The sequence below is a fragment of the Prionailurus bengalensis genome, chromosome A1 (assembly GCF_016509475.1).
Source record: "Prionailurus bengalensis isolate Pbe53 chromosome A1, Fcat_Pben_1.1_paternal_pri, whole genome shotgun sequence".
Lineage (NCBI taxonomy): Eukaryota > Metazoa > Chordata > Mammalia > Carnivora > Felidae > Prionailurus > Prionailurus bengalensis.
In genome coordinates, this window is record NC_057343.1 from 22,636,955 (window position 1) to 22,654,787 (window position 17,833).

The following is a 17,833-nucleotide window of genomic DNA, read 5'->3' on the forward strand; positions in this document are numbered from 1 at the left end:
GAGTCACCAGTATTAGGCAGCTATTGGTTCTCCTAAATGGTTTTTGTTCCCATGACAACACTAACATCAATGTCACCTCATATGCCTTAGAGGTATAGCACTTTAGAGTTGTTTAGAGCATTTCCCATTACCCACTTGCTTTTCCGATTTATTTGCACATGGGTGGAGATCTTCCCCATTCTACTGCAAATACTGTGTTGGAGGTCACCAATGACACTCATGTAAAAGGTCCTTGCTCAGTCCTCATCTTCCTTCCCCAATTTGTTGCACAGTTAACCAAAGCCACTTTCTTGCAACTTTCTCCTTTTTGTTTCTCTGACTCTCCTTGTTCTTTTTCTACCCCTTCAGTTGCTTCTGCATTGCCTTCCTTTCTGATTCCTTTTCTTCTACTCCTTTTCTAAATGTGAGCTTGCCCCAAAAGTCTGTCTTCTGACCTCTTCCTACCATATTCTCTTGCTTTTATGTATGTTGTCCACATCCATGGCCACATTTAATATGGCCTCTCCCAAGCATATACTCCCCCAACTACCCCATCTAAAATGGCACCACAATGGTTCAACCAGTTATTCCATCTGTAAACCTAGAAGTCATTCTTAACTCCTCTCTTTCTCCCACAACCGTATCCAAACCAAAAAATTCTATTTGTTCTAGCAGCAAAATGTGTCCTCAATCCAACCATTTCTCACTTTCCCAGCCCCCATTAAAATTCTCATAGTTTTTTGGATAGAATGTTGCAGTAACATTAGACAAGAAATAACAGACATCCAAATTGGAAAGAAATAAGTAAAACTATGTCTGTTTGCAGATAATATAAAATTATATGTAAAAAGCCCTAAAGATGCTACATACAAAATAAAATCTGTTAGAATAAACAAATTCAGCAAAGTTGCAGGATACAAAGTTAACACACAAAAATCAGCCTGCATTTCTATATGTTAAAAATGAATAACCCAAAAGGAAATTAAAGAACAATTCCAATTATAATAACATTGAAAAGAATAAATAGGGGTGCCTGGGTGGCTCAGTTGGTTAAGAGTCTGACTTAAGCATCCTTGGCTCATGGGTTCGAACCCCACATCAGGCTCTGCACTGAAAGTGTATAAACTTTAAAAAAATAAACTTTTTTAAAAAGAGAATAAATAAATAAGGTATTTAGGTATTAATTAAGGAGACTTATACACTGAACACTACAAAACAGTGCTGAAAGAAATTAAAGAAGACATAAATAAACGGAAAGACATTCCATGTTCATGGGTTAAAAGACTTAATATTATTAAGACATCAATAATATCCAAATCAATCTACAGATTCAATACAATCCCTAATAAAATCCCAATGATATTTTTCTCAGATGTAGAAAAATCTATTCTAAAATTCATATGGAATCTAAAGGACTCCCAAATAACCAAAACAATCTTGAAAAAGAACAAAGTTGGAGGACCGATACTTCCTGATTTCAAAACTGACTACAGCACTACAGTAGTGAAAAACAGTATAGTCTTGGCATAAAGATAGATAATAGCCTAATGAAGTAGAATAGAGATCTCAGAAACAAACTCACATATAGGGTCTAATAACTTTTAATAAGGGTGCCAAGACCATTTATAGGAAAAGACAGTGTTTTCAACAAGTAGTTCTGAGAAAATTGGATATTCACGTGTGAAAGAATGAAGTTGGACCCTTACCTAACACCATATACAAAAAATTAACTCAAAATGGTTCAAAGATCTAAGCAAAGGAGCTAAAACTGTAAAACTCTTAGAAGAAAACATAGAGGAAAGCTTCATGGATTTTGCAATGATTTCTTGAATATAATACAGATTTTAAAAGAAAAAATAGACAAATTCGACTTTATCAAAATTAAAAACTTTTGTGCATCAAAGGACACATCAAAGGGTAATAAGTCAATCCACAAAATGGGAGAAAATATTTGCAAATCACATATCTGATAATGGATTAATATCCAGAATAAAAATAGAACTATAACTCAACAGCAACAAAAACTAACAACCCAATTTAAAAATGGGCAAAGGACTTGAATATAAAGAATATAGAGGGGCGCCTGGGTGGCTCAGTCAGTTAAGCGTCCGACTTCAGCTCAGGTCACGATCTGGTGGTCCGTGAGTTCGAGCCCCGCGTCGGGCTCTGGGCTGATGGCTCAGAGCCTGGAGCCTGGTTCCGATTCTGTGTCTCCCTCTCTCTCTGCCCCTCCCCCGTTCATGCTCTGTCTCTCTCTGTCTCAAAAATAAATAAACGTTGATCTCGCGGTCCGTGAGTTCGAGCCCCGCGTCGGGCTCTGGGCTGATGGCTCAGAGCCTGGAGCCTGTTTCCGATTCTGTGTCTCCCTCTCTCTCTGTCCCTCCCCCGTTCATGCTCTGTCTCTCTCTGTCCCAAAAATAAATAAACGTTGAAAAAAAAAATAAATAAACGTTAAAAAAAATTTTTTAAAAAGAATATAGAAATAGAAAATATACAAATGGCCAACGAACACATGAAAAGATACTCAATATTACTAACCATTATAGAAATGCAACTCAAAACCACAATGAGGTGCTACTTCACACCCATTAAGATGACCGTTACCCAAAAAAGAAAAAAGAAAATAACAAGTGTGAAAAGGAAGTGAAGAAAACAGACTCTAGTGCATTGTTGGTAGGATGTGTGTGGTTTCTCCCAAAAAATTAAAAATAGAATTACCCTCCATATGATATGGCAATTCTACTTCTGAGTATATGCCCCAAAGGATTGAAAGCAGCTATTGCACAACGAGGTACATTTTAAGAGCCATTTGTACACTCATGTTCATAGTAGTATTATTCACAATAACCAAAAGGTGGAAGCAACTAAAGTATCCATTGATGGATGAATGGATATGCAAAATATAATATGTACATACAATGAAATATTATTCAGCCTAAAAAGGGGGGGGGAGTTCTGACACATGCTACAACATGGATGAACCTTGAGGATACTATGTTAAGTGAACTAAGCTAGTCACAAAAAGACAAATACTGTGTGATTGCACTTTTATGAGGTATCTAAAGTAATCAAATTCAGGAGCCTGGCCCAGCAAGTTGGCACCAGCTACATATTTGTGCCCCTTCTCCAAGCTGCTGGCTCTAGCCAAGTCTCCCAAGCAGCTCTGCAGTGCAATCAACGTTCTACATTTGGGAGCCACCACATTAACAGACCTGACTGGCTGCAAGTTGGACTGACCTTGGGCACATCCATCTTCTTGTGAATCTATCTCATCAAACAACATAATGAAGGTGTTTTAGAGTATCAGAGAAGAAATGGGCTGGAATAAACTTCTGAAATACTAACACAGTATGCTCTATATAGTGATTATACCAGTTTCTTTGGATTCACCAATCTGTTGAGTTGTAAATATGAGAGAAAAAGTTATATGTGAGTGTATGTCAAATCAGCATTTGTGTTTTGCATCATTAAATGAAAAAACAAAAATACTTCCGTATTCTTAAATAAAGTAAATAAGTCAAATTCATAAAGACAGAAAGTACAAGGGTGGTTGCCAGAGGCTGAAGGAAGGGGGAAATGAGGAGTTACTGTTTAATGCATATAGATTTTTGGTCTTATAAGATGAGAAAAGTTTTGGAGGTGGATAGTGATTGCATAACAGTGTGAATGTACTTGATGTCACTGAACTGTAACTTAAAAATGGTCAATTTTATGTTACATAGATTTTACCACAATTTTTAAAAATAAGTAATTTTTAAAATAAATTAGAAAAAGTCCAAAAAAAAAAAAGAATGCTGTATAACATCCTACCTAGTTGTCTTCCTGTTTCCACCCTTGTTATTCTACCCTTGTTTTTCAAGAGTAAATCAAATCACATCGTCTCCTGCCCAGAACTCTGCAATGGTTTCCCAATATTCTCAGAATAAACATCCTTATAGTCAAAAACAAAGCAAAACAAAACAAACAAAAAAATCCTTATAGTCCACAACGGTCTGACCTATCAGCCCGTCCTATGTATCTGTGCAACTTCATCTCTATCCCTGAGGACTTTCCTACTGCTATTCCAGGCACCTGCCAGAATGTCCCTGTCCCCTTACTTCCTCACTTCATTTGGGTCTCTGCTTAAATGCCACCATGACTTTCTTGACCTCCCTTTCTAAAAGGCCCCTCCCACACACACACACTCTACCCCCTTAACCTGCTTTATTTTGCTTTACGGTGTTCATCACCATCACTATTTCTTATAACATCATATATTTGTTTGTGAATCGTTGGACTCCTGTAGTATGTTGTGTAGACGTCTCTAACTCATTGGGGTTCTGGTCACCACAGACATCGGCAGCTGCCCGTGTTCTTGTCCCACCCTTGGCTCCCTCACACGTTATCAGGAGCCCCACACTTAGGCCTGTGGATATTCCAGCTTTCTTGTCCATTGCCTGCCCCTGAGAACAGCTGCCCTTGACCACCGCTAGGTGCAAACAGCTCCACAAATTGTATGCTCTGACACATCTGAGGAGGCGGCCACAAAGGAGTCCCCGGGGACATCTGGGTGGTGAATTCTCAAGTATCCTAAACACGCTATAGACAGTGAAGTTGGAGGAGGTTAGTTCCACAGCCTCCCTGTGCGCTTAGGACAGGAAGTACTGGAGGAGGACCAGAGAGGGATCCTCCGATGCATGGTGTCAAGGCCAGTGGTTCCTCATGCCCACATCAGCGAGCAGTCTGCCTTCATGGACCCATTTCAGCCTCCCTTTCAGGTCACGTTTCCTGTTGGTGGCTCTCTTTCTCCCTTCCCAGGCTCCGGTCAAACTGAACTGTTTGTTCATCTCCCAAAATAAAAGGCACTATTTTAGGGGCTAACAGTAGCACAAAACGGTAAGTTGTGTTGGATAGAAAACATCAGTCGCTTCTTTGAAGATAAAAAGGAAGGCTTTGTTTGTTTTGCTTATTTAGAATTTGTTCACTGGACCTGGAACAGACCCTAAAAATCATCGTGATTCTTCCGAAGAAGTGCAGGCTCAGACGTGCAAAGGCTCTCAGTCCTAGCAGGCGGCTACGCGGCTGGTGCCACACCAGGCCTAGAACCTGGGGCAGGGGTCTGAAAAGCTGCTAGCAGTCCCCAGGGTCTGTGCACCTGACCCCACTCCACTCCTCTGCCAGCCCAAATACCACAGGAAAGACATGCTGGGTCGGGACAGGTCTAGGTCTCCTACAACCCTGGAAACCACTGATTCTGCCCCTGACCCAGCCCTTCCCAGCCTTGACTCTGGCCGGGTGATAGGAGCCAGAACCACAAATCCTTCCTTATCCCATCTGTAGTTTCCACAAGTGACAAAAGTCTTGAAACTTGGAGAAAAATAAAAAAGTATGTCTTCCTCAAAAGTTCTAGGCTACTGCCGCTATGAAGATGACGAGGAAAGGGGCTCCTGGAATTACTGTACAAATGTCCCACAGCTCTCCCACAATGACTGTGGCCAGGACAGTGTGGTGACGTGACCTCCACACCACAGAACCAGGGTACGGCGGGTGGTTAGCTGTACTGGCTCTTCATGGGGCTGTGGAGAAGGGGCTGGAGCCAAAGCTGCTGCTCAGAGAACGAGGTTCTTGCTGGGCCTGGAACTCTGTTTCTAATATTGGGTTGACCCAAGTGGAAATTAACAGTGGACAAATATCACAACATTACTATTCTCACCTTCAGAAAAGAAAAAAAAAAAAAACGCTTGAGAAACAAAGTCTACAGGCAATCATTATAGGTGTTCCTTCTCCTCCCCGAAAAATTCAGCAAACTGGCTAATGTCCAACTCATTAAAATAAAAGCAGTGGAAAAAATTTCACCCCGCACACCCAGAACTAAGTCTTGCCTATCAGGTTTTCAAGGAGCAGAATAAGACTCCTTTTGATGGTTAGAAAGATGAGTGAGGAGGGAAAACTCCCCTTTTTCCCCTCTACCTCTGAATCTGTAAACCTCAGGGATGGAGAGGAGAAATCTCTTAAGACTTTCTTTTATTTTTAGAACAGTCTGGAATTTCTAAGCATTCCAGAGGCAGGCAGTCATTCACTGAGAAGGATCCACTAAAAAGTCTCTTTTTTGGTACAATTTGGCCTGATAACACAAAGAGATGAAATCTTACTATAAACCAACTTTCCAGGATGGCAAATGAAGGCATTTGTTTAGTGTAGAAACAGAAAAGATCCATGACTTTAAACAAAAATATAACCTAAAAGAGCAGAGAAATAAATCAACACATTTTTCTAATTTGTTTTTCCTGACAACCTCGAGAAAAAACCAGGAATAATGTCAGCCTGTTTTATGTGTAGCATGTTTCAGGCCACAGAGATCTTCTCTGGAACTCATAGATTTTCTTTTTAAGTTTATTGATTTATTTTGAAGGTGGGGGGAGCGTGAGTGGGGGAGGGGGAGAGAGAGGGAGAGAGAGAGAGAAGCCCAAGTAGGCTCCATGCTGTCAGCGCAGAGCCCCACATGAGGCTCAATCCCGAACCATGAGATCACGAACCATGAGATCATGACCTGAGCCAAAATCAAGACTCAGATGCTCAACCGACTGAGCCACCCAGGTGCCCCAAGGACTTCTCTAAAACTCCTAAAGGCCTGCAGAATTCCTTGAAAGATGAGAATCAGCTCTGATTTTGAAAGAGATCTCAGTTGGTCCTGGATAACAAAGTGAATTAAGGAAAATCAGGGCCAATTTCTTGCTGATTTTATTGATACACCAGTCACAGAAGTTTTACTCAGACTTTTAGAGACATTGACTTGAATCTAGAAGGTATATTCTTGTAAACACAAACCTGGGATTCTTAAAAAGTCAGAACTAGTGTTAAGGGCATCAGGGAAAGTGTTTATTTTCATAATGCAAGATTAAACACCAAGGAAGAAGTCAGTATGAATCATGTTTCTATTTAGGTCATTAACAAAGGGAAGGAATGGAAACAAAACTTGAAACCTCAAGGAATTTAGAAAGCAGCAAAGTTTATGCATGGGAGGGCTCATTCTGTGATAAGACAAACAGATAAAAGAATTACCCAGTGTAGTGGGCTGAATGGTAGCATCAAATGTATGTCCATGTCCTAATCCCAGAGTCTGTGAATTTTTTAAGATGTTATGAATTTATTCTGAATCAGAGTAAATTGTGTTCACTGTGGCTCAATTCCTTACAAATCATAATCCTTGATAAACACAGTTAAGCAGTTTTAATGTTTATTCCTTACTTATAGTGGATACACAGCAGTTTATACACAAGGCAAAGCCAGCCTGGTTTACTGGGAGTGGAAGTGTGGTGAGGGAATCCTGCCACAGCCAGCTAGCAAGGGGTAAATCCACCTACACCCTCTAGGACCTCCTTCCTGCTGAGCCATCACTTGATAGTAAGGGGAGAATTTATAAACATGAAGTTTAACATGGCAGATGATGGAAAAGGACTCTTGAGAAAAATAGCAAATGAGCTACCAGAAAACCCTAAGGAATGTCCTGTTCTCAGCTTTCCCTGGGTCAAGTCTGAGTTTGAAGCTGGAGCTTTAAGAATTAACGTAGGGGGTAAGGGGCAGGGGACTCTCCTGATCTTCCAGCTCATGGCCAGGCTCTGTGCCAGAGCACCTGGGGCTCCCCAAGAGACCCTGTGAGCAATTTCCACCTAGTTCCAGGCAGAGCGGCAGAAGTGGTGGTGTTACCCTGATTTCCCTCTGCGCTTGGTCAGCCCAGGCACTGCTTGTGCCCAGGCATTTAAACAGCAATCACAATGGCAACAGGCTGAAGGCCTGTGCCTCCTCCTTTCACATCTGTACACAGAAGGATGACCCATCTTGAGCAGAAAACCTCAGGGACATTTGGGAAATAGAGATGGGGAGGCTGGGGACAAGGACAAGACAGGGGGAGATAGTTGGAAATGGACTGTCACCCCAGATGAAGACCTCCGAGCAAGACCATTCATCTGGTTCCTTTACCAGTGAGGCAGGATCTGAGGCCCACCTGGCAGCCTGGGGCTTGGGCTTGCTTACCCTCAGTTCTACTCCTCACCACCACCCCACTTCTCCTCTGCTCTCTCTGGGGTGGGGTGGCAGGTTCATCCCTAAAGGATGCATATCTCAGACCCCCAGGTCAGCCCAGCTTCTGGCTGGATTTGGAGTGTGGAAGAAGGCAGGGAGGAGGCAGGGTATTTCTTCTCATTCTCCCTTCCTTCTGATGGCAGCTATGTCTCCTCTGTGGCTCCAGTTCCTGCCTTCCTGACCCACCATGGCCCCAGATCCTGCAAGGAGACCCCTGGGCTTGGGGAAGGCCATGTCCTCCCTTTGTCCCTGCAGCCACCATGGTAATCACCTCCCATTGTGGGTCATCTCTGTGTTACCTCATGCCTCTCTCAGTCAGCTCCTCTATCACAGCATAAACCTTCCCTGTTGTAAATACTCAGAGTGGGCTCTGTGTTCCCGATTGGACTCTGGCAACTACACCACCCCAGCCCATGTGAGCTGATGGATGGGCTTCTCTGATGAGCTCTTTACTCTATGAGGGGCATGTGTTGATCACACTCAGATGCTCCCACAATCAGCCACTAGGCATCCTCCGTGGGCCCAGCCCATGCAGGCACTGCAACACACATATATCATGTACATTGCAATGACCCTTTGAGATATTGTCAGATGACACATAGCCTAAATAATGAGGTGGGCACATTTCAGAGATGCTGAGTAATTATGCATCCTCCGACCATTAGCAATGTCTGGGATACAAACCATAGATCCCTTTGACATGATAAACCCATCTGTCCATATTAAAGATTTCTACTTACCAACAGAAATGATGGACTCTTCTTAGTATTACTGAGCTTTTCCACGGCACTCCCATTTATTTGGCACTGTAGTTTTCTTAGTTTCTCAGGCTTCTCTCCATTTCAACAGCCCTGAAAATGGGCGCAGAATGTTCTTCTTCAATTGGGCATGCTCAGTAGAATGAGCACAAGCTGATGGCCCAAGAAAACAGTAACACAAAATGCATCATGCATCCAAGTATCTAAAGAGTACTTTACAATTGCTTTAATAGCTGGAGACCTCAGAATTCCACATAGCCCAGGACATCTGAGTCATTAGGGAGGTCACACGCACCAAGCCACTTAGGAACTGTCCAGAAGAACCAATTCACTTTGCATTTCACAGATGAGCCATGAGACTCCCGTTGATGACTTCCCAGGGCCCAATTAGCACTACTTTCTGCTCCAGTGGGGAGGGAAAGATGCCCCAGGAGGAAAGGAGCTTTGGCTGGCAGTCTAACCTGGGCTCTGTTCTGGTGGAGTAGAGGGAGGTGGGTTTGGCAAAGGAGTAGATGCTGTAGAAAAACAAACAGATGGGAAACATGCAGTGAAGAAGGCATTCTGACATCTGAATTTTCCACACTCCAGGAATGTCAGTGTTTATAAATTCCTTCCCCTGGCGTACATAAAAAGACTCTTCTGTTTTGAACATGTTAGGTAATTAGGAGCCTGGAAGGATGAAACCCCAGGAAACTTAGTAGGATACATTAAGGAACCAGCTTGCTGTATGGCTGTTGTTTTTCCTCTCTGTATAGAAGAGTAGAAAAGAATAAATGAATTTCTCCTATGGGCCAGAATTAGAAAAATCTCACATGTCTTTGTAACACCACTGTCTATACGGCCACTGACACATAGTAGATACTTAGTAAATATATGTGTATGGATGAAGAAAGAAATGAAATAATCTTGCCAACTTCAAAAAATACATCTTCATTTATTCTTTTTTTTTTTTTAATCCATTTGTCCAACAAACATTAAGCAGAGTTGGGAATGCAAGCTGGTGCAGCCACTCTGGAAAACAGTATGGAGGTTCCTCAAAAAACTAAAATAGAACTACTCTATGACCCAGCAATTGCACTACTAGGCATTTATACAGGGGATACAGGTGTGCTGTTTCGAAGAGACACATGCACCCCCATGTTTATAGCAGCACTATCAGCAATAGCCAAAGTATGGAAAGAGACCAAATGTCCATCAATGGATGAATGGATAAAGAAGATGTGGTATATATACAATGGAGTATTACTCGGCAATCAAAAAGAATGAAATCTTGCCTTTTGCAACTACGTGGATGGAATTGGAGGGTATTATGCTAAGTGAAATTTGTCAGTCAGAGAAAGACAAAAATCATATGACTTCATTCATATGAGGACTTCAAGAGACAAAACAGATGAACATAAGGGAAGGGAAGCAAAAATAATATAAACACAGGGAGAGGGACAAAACATAAGAGACTTAAATATGGAAAACGAACAGTGGGTTACTGGAGGGGTTGTGGGAGGAGGGATGGGCTGAATGGGTAAGGGGCATTAAGGAATCTATTCCTGAAATCATTGTTGCACTATATGCTAACTAATTTGGATGCAAATTTTAAAAAATAAAAAATAAAATTAAAAAAATACATTGTTGCTAAAAAACAAACAAACAAAAACATTAAGCAGAGCTGTGTCAGTCCACATAGGATGAAGATATACAATAACACCTAAGATGTGGGTCCTACCCTCAAGAGGGTCACTGCCAGAAAACGAACATTTCTGAGTACTTGTGCCAGTGGGGGCCAGTCCTAGGGCTCAGCGAACACTACAGGTACCTCTTTTTTAAAAAATAAGTTTATTTATTTATTTTTGAAACAGAGAAAGAGAGAGCACAAGATGGGGTGGGGTTGCAGAGGGAGACACAAAATCCAAACCAGGCTCCAGGCTCTGAGCTGTCAGCACAGAGCCCGAAGTGGGGTTTGAACTCACGAACTGTGAGATCACGACCTGAGCCAAGGTCAGACACTTAACCGACTGAGCCACCCAGGTGCCCCTCTACTATAGGTAGTTCTGTGTGAATGACAGCCATTCTGGCTTTGAAGATTAGGATAAGGTGTAGCTTCATCAGTTCCCTGCCGTGGGAACTCTCTGGTGTTCCCCCTGATGTCCTGGTGAAGTAGAGACCCCCTCATCTGGCTCCCATCAGCTGGCTCCCATCAGCTCTTCTTCCTAAGGAAGAGCACAGCAGAAAAGGCCTCTCAGAGGCTGTGGGGCAGGAGCTGGCTCTGGAGAGAAGTGGCTGCCCCAGATGGAAAGTAGGGCCTTCATGGCAGAGGGAATCTTGGAGAAACACCAGGTACTCTGCAGGGAACAATAGCCAGCCTTAGCTCCACTCTGCCTCATTACTTCCAGCTGTGTGTGTGTGTGTGTGTGTGTATGTGTGTGCATGTAACTTACCCTCTCTGAGCCTCTTTGCTCCCTGTGAGATGATAACAATGATGTAGCAGTCCAATGGGGATTGTTCTGCAGAATAACTAAGTTAATGCATGTGAAGCACTCAGCACAGGACCTGGTAATACACCAGTATACAATACTGGCTAAGTTTGGGGAAATGATGGAAAGAGGAATGGAAAATAGTACCTATTAGCAAGAAGCTAAAATAATAATAGTTCAGATAAGACTTTCACAAAAATTATATATTTGATAGACTATAAACATTCCACAGAAAAAAACAGATGAATTAAATTCCTTTAGTGTTGATTATCTTCTAGGCCAGTGCGATGGTCAATTTTATGTGTCACCTTGACTAGGCTATGGTGGTTTGGTCAAACACCAATCTAGAGATTGCTGTAAAGTAGTTTTTAGATGAGGTTTACACCTAAATCAGTAGACTTTCAGTAAAGCACAGTGTTCTCTGTCATGTATGTTGGCCTCATCCAGTCAGATGAAGGCCTTAAGAGAAAAACTAAGGTTTCCCAAAGCAGAAGAAATTGACAAAACTGCAAAACAGAAACCCTGCCTGAATTTCTGGCCTGCTGCCCTGTGGAATTTGGACTCCAGACGTCATCACTTCGTAACAGGATTTCCAGCCTACCAGTCTGTCCCATGGGGTTCATTTGCACGAGCCAATTGCTTAAAATAAATTTGTGTACGTGCATGCGTTTGTGTATCCTATTGGTTCTGTTTCTCTGGAAAACCCTAATATAGAGGGAAATAGGACAATTTTATGAGGAATCAGTAGGATTATACACAAGGGGAAAGACTTCATTTGTAACAGTTCTGCTTCAGGAATAAAGATTGATGGCATTTGAGGGAAGGTGAAAACTACCAAACAAACCATGTATCTATTTGCAAGTTGTCTGTTTTGGGGCCCTTTCAGTCTCAGCTCCACAATGTATTACAGCAGGCTTTCCTGAGACCCTACAATTTCAAACAGACCTCTTAAGAAATTCCCTTCTCTGAAAAGAGGAGGCAAAGCAATGTATTCATTCACTGTTTCTCACTTAGCAGAAACTGCCTGGCAGTTTAACGAATGGTTTATGCCCTCTCTCCAACTTGATTATAACCTTTCCTAGGTACTCTCAGCACAGAGTCTGCCATTCTAAAGAGATAAGGTTCTCAATAAACATTGCTCAGATTGAACTGAGTCAAATATGTCTTCCCATGGACCTCAGGTTACTCCATTAGAATATATTAAACACCTATAAATGGCAGCATTCTAGGCAGAACCAAGGGGATAGGTGATCATGTAGAGACTACTCTTACCTCTCTTACTTCACCTCCCTCCATCCTGCTCCTTGTTCACTTGTACCTGGCCTCATGCCCAACATTTAGTCAACAATTACCATGGACCAATGAGACACAAAGCCCGTGCGTGATGTCTGATGGGAAAAGAGAGGAGAACTCTAGCCTCTGGTTTCTTGGCCTCTAACTCCAGTGGCCACTTTCTCCACCCCACCTCCACCATCTGCCCCCTCTGGCATAGCCTTGACTCTGTCTTCACCGTTAAGCATACCATCTCCAAATTCTCTATTTCAACACCCTGCCCATTCTTGGCCACCACCTCTTCACCTCCTGATTCACTCATTTGAGTTTCCCCACTCCAGCTACGCTTCAAAACCAAGGGGCCCTCTAATCCCCAGGACACGTGTGCATGCACTCACGCATGCATGCATACACGCACCATACACTTCCCTGGACTCAGAGCCCATGGTCCAGCACATCAGCCTCACTGCTACAAACACCCTGGGCCTCCTATCTCTCCTGCCATTTAATTAACCTGGCAAAACCCCAACCCTCATTAAACCCAACTGTCTGCCTGCTACATGGCTGCATTGCAGCAACAGAAACTGGGAGAAGAAAATCAAACATGTTTTTTTTTCTTAAAAAATGTATAAGATAGTTTTTAAATGGTCACATTTCCCTGGTAAATCAAGTCCCCTCTTCTCAAGGAGACTTTGTGGCAACTTCTCCTCTCTCCTCAAACCTACAGGAAACTTTTTTCTTTACTTTCAGCTTGCGACCTCATTTTATACTTCACTGAGAAAATACATACAATTAGATGAGAACTACCTCATCTTCCCACCACTGAATCAGAACCTGTGTGAAAACCCACAGCTGATAGTTTGCCTTCTCAACCTGCTCTTCTCCAAAGCCAGACCCCCTCTTGTGCTCTCCAGCCAATCATCTGTCCCTACTCAAGCTCTTGCCTCCTATGGCATAAATTTCTTCCTCACTGGATCATTCCAATAAACATATTGATTTGCCTCAATATGACCCATTTAAATAGATTCCTCAGTTCCGTGCCCCTCTAGCTATTTTTCCATTTCTTTGTTTTCCTTTAGAGCAAAGAAATTGTCTTTTTCATTCTATTCCCTCATCCTCCATTCTCTACACAACTTCTCCTCCCAGCCAGGCTCTCGTCTTCATCAACCCACTGAATGACTCTTTGTTTTTAAGTTTATTTATTTTAGAGAGTGAGAGTGAGTGAGGGAGGGGCAGAGAGAGAGAGAATCCCAAGCAGGCTTCACGCTGCCAGGGTGGGGCCCCATGTGGGGCTCGAACTCATGTATCATGAGATCATGACCTGAGTTGAAATCAAGAGTTGGACGTCTGGGGCACGTGGGTGGCTCAGTCGGTGGAAAATCCAACTTTGGCTCAGGTCATGATCTTGTGGTTCATGGGTTTGAGCCCCACATCAGGCTCTGTGCTGACAGCTTCAGATTCTGTGTCTCCCTCTCTCTCTATTCCTCCCCCAATTGCACTCTGTCTCTCTCTCTCAAAAATAAATGAAAAGATTTTTAAAAATTAAAAAAAAAAGAGTTGGATGTTTAACTGACTGAGCCACCCAGGAGCCCCACCCACTGAATGATTTCTTAATGAGACTCCCAGCAACAGCTATTTTGTCAGCTCGAGGGGTCAGCTCTCTGTCCACATCTTCTCTGTCCTCAGAAGCACTGGCCATTGCCCACTATTTTCATGAAGCATGTTTTTTTCCTAGGTTTCTTGACACCACAATATCTTGGTTGTCGTCCTACTTGAGTGGCCATTCCTTTTTTTTTTCCTTTTCTAATATGGAAAGTTTTAAATATGTCCAAAAGTCAACAGGATAATATAATGAATTCCCATGCTCTTATCACTCAGTGTCAATTCATGACCAGTCTGTTTTCATTTATCTCCTACGTACTTCCTGCTCCCAAATTATTTGCAAGGCCCAGACATATTATTTCATCTGTAAATATTTCTGTATGTTTTTCTAAATAAGGACTCTTTTTATAAAAAACATAACCACTCCATCATTGTCACACCTAAAAAAATTAACTATCCTTGATATCATCAAATATCAATGGCTCCTTCCTTTTAGCTTCCTTTACTGGCTTCCCTTCTCTACCTGACCTCTAAATGTTTGAGTCTCAGGCTGTGTCTCCTGTTCTCTTCTCTTTTTATTCCACTTCCCTAGACAATCTCATCCAACCATAGACCTTTGAATGTCATCTATATGTTTATGACTCCCCTGAGTTCCAATTTTCTGTAGTCAATGGTTTAACTTAAATTTCTAATGAGAACATCAATGTTGGTGTGACAAAACAACATCTTTGATTCTTTCTCTATCCACCCCTGGCCCCAAGCCTTCTCAACTTCCAGCTTTACCCATCCTAATAAGTGGCACTACCATCTATATTTTGCTCAGTCAGAAATCTGGCAATTATCCTTGATTTCTTGATTTTACTTCTAATTCATGTAGTAGGGACTGCTCTTTGGTTCCAGTGTTTTCTGTTCTTCCATAGTAAGAGAAATTTTACCAGGCACATGTGCCCCCAGAATAAAGATGGCATTTCTCAGCTTTCCTTGTACCTAGTTGTGGCCCTATGACTTGGTTCTGGCCAATTGGATGTCAATGGAAGTACCAAAGGACCACTTTTTGTCTCTCCCTTATCACTTTCTCTATCTTGACATCTTGAACTCAGAGGCTGCCTTGGACCACGAGGATGAGGGTCACACCCCAAGATGCCCTAATAGTGAGCTGTTAGTATGTCTATCATTCAGGGTCTAGTCTGGAAGTAGAACTTAAACAGGCAAAGTTTAATATAAATAATTACTATTTATAGGGGATTGGGTACTAAAAGGGGATAAAAGAAAACTCTAAAGGATACCTGAGGGCTGAGAAAGAGTAGGCAAAGAAGAAACAAATTTGAAGGGGGAAAAGGCTCAAAACTTGTTGAAAAGGGTATGGCTGCAGCCCACCAGAGGTGGAGAAGTTTGCTGGGTTCCCTTAGGCCAGTTACCTTAGAGGAAATTCACAGTCAGTGGACTAAAGATGGTGGGTGGGAAAATGGGCCAAAGCTGGACAGTGATGGCCATGGGATGCCCCATATGCATGCCATTGGAAGTCACCTCATGGGAGCAAGTGGAAGAGAAAGAGATAACCAAGAAGAGAAACTCCTTCTTCCTTCCATATCCATATAGTACTATCTACTGACAAAGCTAACATCATGACAACCAGCAAAGGAAAAATGTTTACAGATTCCAGCTCCAGTGCCAAAACAACACAATGAAGAATGGATTTGGAGTTAAGAAGCAAAGCCTGTATTAGTTTGATAGGCTGCCATAACACAGACCAGGAGGCTTAAACAACATTAATTCTCTCACAACACTGAAGGCTAGAATGCCAAGATCAAGGAATTAGCAGATTGGTTTCTCCTGAGGCCTCTCTGTGGCTTGCAGACGGTCCCCTTCTTGCTGTGTGTCTTCATGTGGCCTTTTTTCTCTGCATGTGTACATGTATTCCCTGGTGTCTCCTCTTTTCTAAGTGCACCAGTCTTATTGTATTAGAGCTCCACACTTATGACCCCATTTAACCATAATTACCTCTTTAGAAGTCTTGTTTCCAAATACAGTCATACAGCCTCCAAATAGAGCTTTGACATGTGAATCTGGGAAGAACACAGTTCAGTCCAAATGACTCCACCCTTTGGGCCCCCAAATTTATGTCTTTCTCACACTCAAAATACATTATTCCCATCCTAACAGCCCCAAAAGTCTTAATGCATTTCAGCACCGACTCCAAATCCACAGTCTGTTCTAAACGGCATCTAAATCAGGCATAAGTGAGACCCAAGGTATGATCTGTTCTGAGACAAAATTCCTCTCCATTACAAACCTGTAAAACCAGGGAAGTTATGTGTTTCCAAAATACAGTGGTGGGACAGGCACAGGATGTACATTTCCATTCTAAAAAAAAAATTTTTTTTAACGTTTATTTATGAGACAGAGAGAGACAGAGCATGAACGGGGGAGGGTCACAGAGAGAGGGAGACACAGAATCTGAAACAGGCTCCAGGCTCTGAGCTGTCAGCACAGAGCCCGACGCAGGGCTCGAACCCACGGACCGTGAGATCATGACCTGAGCTGAAGTCGGACGCTTAACCGACCAAGCCACCCAGGCTCCCCTACATTTCCATTCTAAAAGGGAGAGATTGGAGAGAAGGAAGGCTTCCTTTCCTTGGTAACAGGCACAGTGTGTGGTGCACTGGCCCTGGATTTCCTACTCAGACTTTGATTTCAGAGAAAAATAAACTTCTGTCCTATTATTTTGGATACAGCAGACCCTAATCCTAACTAAGCTGAAATACACATACAGTTCAGCAGCAAATCTTGTTGGCTGTGCATCTGAAATATAGCTCACCATCACCATTGCTCTAACCCTGGTCTGAGACACCACCATACCTTAGCCCTCTGCCATGCTGTGCTCTGGAGATGCTTGCCTAAACTGCTGTTTGTTCATTTTGCTATAACCCATTGCTATAAAGCATGACATGGGATACCTGATTTAGGGCTGAAGATTAGGATGTGCACTTGGCATCTAAGCACACCTCCCCATATCCTGGCTGGAATGAAGAACGTATTGCTCTCAGGTGGCCTGTGAGGACCAGAGCAGCCCACAGCCCCACATTCTGCTTGGATATAATAGGACGAGAAACAGAAAACCTCATCACTCTGCTTCTGATGGGAAAGCGATGAAGCATAGGTGAGTAAAAAAAGAAAAAAAATCCAGATGAAGAGTATTTAAGCCAGAAAACCAGGTCAATCACTCAAAATCTTTGTGACTATACTAGTCAAACATCTTGGTTGCAAAGAGTGAAAACCAGCTTTAGCAAGCTGGGCAGGAAAGGAATCTGTCAGAAAGCCACTGTCCCCAGTGGGGGCACAGCTGGGGGTGTGGGTGCAGTGAATGCCTGGAAGGCTAGAGAACCAGGTTTGGAAGAAGGCAAAGAACGAAGTGAATCAGGCCACTGACCCTGCCAGTGTCATGCCTCAGGACAGCCTGGGTGGGATGCTGCTTCTGGGACCGCACTGCCCTGCACAGCCAGCACTGCCCTGGCACCCCAGCCGTGGCCTCATCACTGCTGGACACAGGCTTCCTCCACTGCCAGCACGTCCGTGGAGCTCTGGGACAAAGAGAGCCACTACTGCCACTAGAGAAGATTCTGAGGAGCCTTGCTTGTTTTCTGCCATAACAGTTGGAGACGCTCTCCTGTAGGCACTCCCTTAAGTAAGAAG

At 42.8% G+C, this 17,833-nt stretch overlaps 1 pseudogene; it reads left to right on the top strand.

The window, feature by feature from the left end:
- Positions 1–2,709: 2,709 nt before the first annotated feature.
- On the top strand, positions 2,710–3,459 carry LOC122477398 (annotated as a pseudogene).
- Positions 3,460–17,833: the final 14,374 nt, after the last annotated feature.